Genomic DNA, 7,136 nt, shown 5'->3' on the forward strand with positions numbered 1-7,136 from the left:
TATGCTTGCCAATTCCTATTAGGTTTTTTAATTACTAATCTTATTAACAGGCACATACTGAAGTAGGAATGCTGGTAAATAGATTATAGACACACACAGAACTATAAAATTGGTACTGTGGGTGAATAGCTGCTTGGGTTTTGACCGGCATTTCTGGGAAAGATGTGAGCCCAGGGATTTTTATCAGCTCACATACCGACTTGACACAGGGAAGAAATAACACTGGGGCTGCAGCTTGGTTTTGGAAATGGGAAACTCTTTCCCCACAGGGCTCTCTTCCCTGGGAGTGGCATTTGTGTGCATGAGGCACTAGCCTAGATTTGACAGAACAGGGAAGGGGTTCCCACACCATTAGGACTGGGCTTAGTGGCTGTCAGAGCTGGCTTTTATTCCCAGTGTCCCTTGCCCTAAACGGGTCCTCGGGCATCCTGTCACTTGCACCTGGTGCTCACCCCAACCAGCCCAGCACACTCCCCAGTTCCAAAAGTGGCCTTGAAACAGTCCCTATCAGCCATGCAGGTCCCCAGCCTGCTGCAGCCTTGAGTACAACACTCAAGTTTGACCCTCCGGGAATACTACCCTCCCTCTACATGTGCTGTGTATGTGAGAGAGTGCAAAATAGCCCAGTCTCTTTTCACTTATCTTCATGCTCAAACCCCACTGCTGCAGATGAACTTTACTGAGGGGTTGCTGTTTTAAAATACTGTCAAGCAGCAGGGACCAAATATATACAAAGGCCACCGGGAAAAGGTGTCTGTGGCCTGTTGTGGAGGCAGAAGGACCTAGGAGGCCTTTGGGTCACCTGAACACACACTGAGATGCCAGGTCTGAACGTGAACCCTGTGCGCTTGGGTCCCTGCCAAGGTACGCTTTGAGCTCAACCATTTCAGACAGGTCTCCCAGTGAAGGAGGCTACCGGCAGCATCTGTAGCAATAAAAAGGGGCTGAACAAGTCCAGGGACTCAGCTTCCTTCCTCTGTCTAAACATGGTTTCTTTCACACCAGGACTGGGCACCTTTCATGTCATTTTACAAATAAGACCCACTCAGCTGCTGTCAGTCTCATTCCCCCAGTGCCAGCAACTTGCTCCCTGCCAGTGCTGTGCGTGCTGCTCCAGCATCCCACCAGGCACTGGCAGAGTCGAGGCATCCAGCTGTGGGTACAGGTGAGAACCCCTACCCGGGGCCTTTGGACATGAGCCCAAACTGCAGAGTATGTCGTGCAGCGTTGTTGAGACCAGCAGAACCACTCTGGTGGACTTGCTGACCAGCCACCTGTAGTAGCAAAGTCACAAAGTCAGACGCCACTTTTTTGCATGCTGGAAAAGGTGACTGCAAAAGGTTTATGCACCTCCCATAAGTGAATCCATTCTTCACTGTGAGTTTTAGCGCTGCTGGAAATGGAGGCTGTCATTGGAAAACATCAGGGTTTGCCAAACCCTCCCAGAGTACAGTTTTGAGGGAGCTCATGGCTCTTCTGCAACATCCTTGTTGTTCCTGTCTTGCCCGCAGAATTGTAACATGCCAGCTAGCCCTGGAAATAAGTCTCATGGGTAACCCTGAATTCTGATGGAAGGAAAAATCCAAGGCAATTTTAGGTCCATAAGCTATTAAACTGAAGGACACACACTGAGAAGCTACAGATACGTTAACTGTCCCACATCACAAAAACTTTTGCAAATTATTAAAAAGTTAAATGTCCATCACTGCCTGTGGGATTTATTACAAATGATGCTTATAAGTAACTTACAGCATTTAATAACTCGCAGACAGGACAGCCTTAAAAATAGCACATCACTAGCACTTGGGATGCTTCTGTGTGAATAGATTACTTCTACCGATGAGCATAATCAAGTTAAACATTTCCTTGGCTCTGTACCTCCTTCCCATTACATTTCAAACTAGTTTACTAATGGTCTAGGGAGACACTGCAGGCAGAGGGGTGTGCTGTCCTCGGCTCGCGTGAGGCCAGATCAGGAAGTTCTGATGCAATGAAATGAATCCTTGCCTCTCTCACAAATGTCAGTCTCATAAGCAGCTTGGATCACAAACTACTATGAGTTTTTAAAGGCAGTCACGCACACAGGCACCCAGCAAAGTGCCTGTCATCCAGTGGCTCCTTGAGAGACAGGTTTTAAATATACTGGAAGGTATTTAAACGGATAACACTTACGGATTCTTCCTGTGGGACCGTCCATACACACCTCAAATAATCAATATGCTATTTCTGATGCCATTGAAGATTTCATCTCCGTTGAACTTCCTTCCTTTGTGTTGGATGAGGACTTGGGCTTTATCTGCAGGGACAAAGATAAGCCTCTAATAGACACATGCAAGAACTTCTGGTAATTTCACTGGTCATGTTGAAGGAGGATTAGAAGGAAATTTTTTCCCTGGTACCTAACAAATGTGAGAATGTGGGGTTTGGGGGAAGTGGGAGATAAAGGGTAGGGGTTCATCTCCACAGCAGGTCAGGGACTGATGGGACAGCATAAGAACTGCCCTATGTAAATCTAATCAGAAGCTGGTAAACAAAGCAGAGAATCCCATTTCTCACTGAAGCAAAACTGGAAGTACTTAGGTGAAGGTACCGACTGAAAATCCTAGGCTTGTGTCTCTCGACACCAGCACAGTAAGAAGCCAAGCGCTTCTCCCAGATACTTAAAACACAAACAAAAAGGGAGTCTGGAGTCCTAGCAACAGGTTGGGGACCATGATTCGAGGGTGGGAGAGAAGCTTAACAGATCTATTGCCAAAAGAGACAGAAACAAGGGAGGAAGGAATAATAAGCAGCAGTGGAAGAAGTCTGGTATAGACAACTCCTAGATAATTCCACCAGGTAGCCTAGACTTATTATGCTACATCCAACATAGAATCATAGAATCATTTAGGTTGGAAAAGACGCTTAACACCATCGAGTCCAACCGTCCACCTAACACTGCCAAGTCCACCACTACACCATGTCCCTAAGCACCACACCTACAGGTCTTTTCAATACCTCCAGGGATGGTGACTCAACCACTTCCCTGGGCAGCCCGTTCCAATGCTTGAGAACCCTTTCGGTGAAGAGATTTCTCCCAATCTCCAATCTAAACCTCCCCTGGCACAACTTGAGGCCGTTTCCTCTTGTCCTAGCGCTCCTTACTTGGGAGAAGAGACCGACCCCCACCTCGCGACAACCTCCTTTCAGGCGGTTGTAGAGAGTGATAAGGTCTCCCCTGAGCCTCCTCTTCTCCAGGCTAAACAAGGCCAGTTTCCTCAGCCGCTCCTCCTCAGAGTTGTGCTCTAGACCCTTCACCAGCTTTGTTGCCCTTCTCTGGACATGCTCCAGCACCTCAATGTCTTTCTTGTAGTGAGGGGCCCAAAACTGAACACAGTATTCGAGGTGCAGCCTCACCAGTGCTGAGTACAGAGGAGCGATCACTTCCCTACTCCTGCTGGCCACACTATTTCTGTACAAGCCAGGATGCCATTGGCCTTCTTGGCCACCTGGGCACACTGCCAGCTCATGTTCAGCCGGCTGTCTACCACCACCCCCAGGTCCTTTTCCACCAGGCAGCTTTCCAGCCACTCTTCCCCAAGCCTGTAGCGTTGCATGGGATTGTTGTGACCCAAGTGCAGGTCTATAACCCCTAGATTTAAAAATAAACTCTCTGGGCTTTCCTTGATGAGCCAGATATGTTGGAGGGGGACAAAGTGTCAGCAGGGGCCAGCTCTGGTGTTTAGTACCTGCCATTCCTGGAGGCACTCCCTTACAAATGGAAACATGCTGGGTGTTAGCATATTAGATGATTATCAAAGGGAAGTGATGGAAGAGTCTCTGCAGCCTCTGCAAATGTTTAGTGATGCTATCAAGGGAAGCAGATATACAGCCAAGAGAGTTGCAGCCCCCACATAACAGTTTTTCTGTTTGGATTCACTGTTCACAGTTGCTACTCTAAGCTCCATGTGGCCTTACTTTAGGAGAAAGAAAGAATCCAGCTGGGTTTCCAGATCTTTGACAACTCACAGGCCATGACAACTGTTAGATGATTGCTCTACATGTAATTGGAGATTACAGTTACTCCTGTAAGCAGTTTTTAGGATTGCCATTATTCCTCCCAGCTCATCACTACTACTTGCTGCTTGGTTCCTAACTGTAGATGATACTGTTGAGGTCTGTACCCTGAAGTCATATCCAGTCCCTTAATCACCCTTGAAACTGTTTCGCACAGTTTTGACACATCTCTCAGTCCCCAGAGATCAGTAATATAAAGCATCTTTATGGAGGCCTTATCCCCAAGAAAGCATGCCTGAGGAGTCCCTCTTTTTATTTTCCTTGCTTTTCCTTAGCACCACAGCTCTATCCATCTTCTAACTGTGGGGTTTTTTAGGGTACTCCATCCGTAAAGGTGCACTCAATGCGGTTCTGCATCACAGAATTGCACCTAATTCACCCAGACCTCAGAATCTACTTGTGTGAAGCAAGAGAGCCACAAACTGGCATCTCACTAAAATCAAAAGGATACCTGGCCTATTCAGTCAGCTCTTCTGCTTGTCTTCTGCCAGTTCATGCTTTCTCTCTGTCAAAGCTTGCCTGCAGTTTAGGGAGGTCTCCAGGCAGCTCTCTTGTTCAGCAGCAGCTGTCAGTTGTGAGCTGCCCTGTCAGAGTCCTGCGCCAACCACTCAGCATCACCATCACTTACAACACACATTCCAAGACACTACATTAACAGGTTCCTAGAAATAATAATTAAAAAGTGATAAAAATCAGTGTCTCTAGATATTAAGACTGATGAAATAGAATGACATGTATCTACCCACCTTTATTTGGAGAAGACTTGACTCCAAATAGGCTGCCTAATGTTTCAGGGTATGTCTGAGAGGAGACTCTGATAAGGAGAGCAGATCTAGGTGCCGTCAGGGAGAGTTCTGTAGGTGGCCAGAGCAGGGCAGGAATCCTGGGGAAACGCTTTTACTGGGACATTGTCAAAATTAACAGTCATAGGGTAACTCCTGTGGGCACATTCTCTGCTGAAAGCCAGTTAGAAACATTTACAATAACAATTACAATAACAATTCTTACCTGCTCACATACAAACTTATCTTCAAATCACGTTAAATTGTTTTTTAACATGTTTTAAAAGGCCTGGCCTCCTAGAATGGCTCAAACTTTTTAAGCTTGATCCATTCAGCCACGTGACACCCCAAGATAATTCACGTTTGTTTCCTGAGGCAGTAAGAATCATTTGACTGTGGTCTGACAGCATTTGGTATCATGCAGAAGCCAAGAGCAGTCCTTGATAACGCCAGAAGGAGGAAATCAGACTGAGGAACCTTAAGAACTTCTAAGCTGAATTGAAATCTAAGTGCCTGGCCGATGACTCTGGGTTTCCCAAAAGCAAGGTATGTCAGAAATGTCCAAATTGCAGCTGTCCTTGCATTGGTCTATCAAATAAAGAGGAGCACTTGCAGTTTAAGTGAGTGTTATATATTAGCATTCATCTTAGGACATAAAAAAAAAAGGCTATTATCCACAAGAGAAAAACAGATTAAGGAGTACTCGATGAACAGTGACAGAACATCAGGTAATATACTGTCTCATTAAGAAGGTAGCATGCAGCACTGCTGGCTCATTTATTAATGACCAACTGCTGAACTCAGGTCACCATTACAGCACAGGGTAGTTTTTTAGCTGTCAGAGTCAATACTAGTGAAGCTGAGCTGCCTAGATTTCATTCCCATAGAAAATACGCTTCAGTTGGCAAGCAAAAAAACCCCACCCAGCTTGAAAGAGATTTGATTCCTGCAGATCAGCCAGTTATAGAGAAATTTTCTTTTTAAACATTCCTTTCAGGCATAACTAGGGAATTAACAGCTGAAGTGGAAAAAACGGATGATGTCTATTTGAGCAGTATAATGAACTTCTGAAAAACAAAGGCTGGTAAAAGCAGTATTAGAATTTACACTTCAGGGAAAGAAGTGAAGTTTTAGAAACATCAGACACAATCAGGAGAAGTTCAGATGTCCTCTCCATCTTCTAAATATTGTATCTATCTCAAGAAAAAAGAGAATCACTACTGTGTAATGCTCCAGGTCTTCTTTGACAAGTACATCATCTTTGACAGATGATGTATTTTTTTCTCAAGAGCTCCACACAAGACCTTTTACCTTAGCCATCATGCAACACAAACCGATGACAGCATCACACTGATCTTGTACTCACTAAACTGGCAATCTGCAAGACAGGTAATCAAAGTCAGTGTTTCAATTTTGTGCTGCACAGTTCCCTACAAGATTTGCCTTACCCATTTGAGGAGATAACAAGGTCCGTAACCACACTTGCCTACAGCCAACTTATTTCACTGAGACCTATCCATATTCTGAAGTTGAGAGCATGCTTTCTTGTCAAAATGGTTTTTAAGCAGAGAATGAAGGCCTATCACAAAGACAATATTCTAGCTAAGTCAACAGCCAAAGTTTATCAGAAAAGAGAAAACCAGCAGAAATCATAAGATTCTCTGCCTTTCTTCACCCTTTACCTGCCATTTTAGAAATAGTAACTGATCTCATTAAAGTAAGTTTCATTACAAAGAAAAACACAATATTCACCCAGACAAGTACACCTGTTGGTGTCAACATAATTGCTTTGAGCAAACACAGATTTAATTGACACTGCATGAGGCGTATATCACCCCATAAAGCCCTACTATCATGTTACAGCAATAATATCATGATAGATACAGGACTTTATCCCAAACCGATCTTGCTTAACCAGTGGGGGAAAAAGGACAACAAAAGAATTTATAGACTGCAAATGTATGGCAGATTTGACTGGGGCATCACTGCTTGAGCAATTTTAGCAGCTTTGCCCATTTGAGAAAGAATGAGGAAAAATGATCCATTTCAGTTCAAGCAGCTCCTGAGGCAAGCGCTGTTAAATGCGTTTCTGTAACATACACACACACCAGCCTTTTCCCAGCCCTGCCACTGGTACACAGCTGTTTGACGTGGTGTGGCTTTGGGCATGAATCTGTAATTTACAAGTTCGCATTTCTAGCAAGATTCTTTACTGATCTGCCACTCCTTTCTACAGATATTAAAAAAAGAGCTATACAAAACATTCCTATAAAAAAAACCAGCTCCTTGAAGATTAAG

This window comes from Aptenodytes patagonicus, chromosome 2, assembly GCF_965638725.1.
Source record: "Aptenodytes patagonicus chromosome 2, bAptPat1.pri.cur, whole genome shotgun sequence".
Lineage (NCBI taxonomy): Eukaryota > Metazoa > Chordata > Aves > Sphenisciformes > Spheniscidae > Aptenodytes > Aptenodytes patagonicus.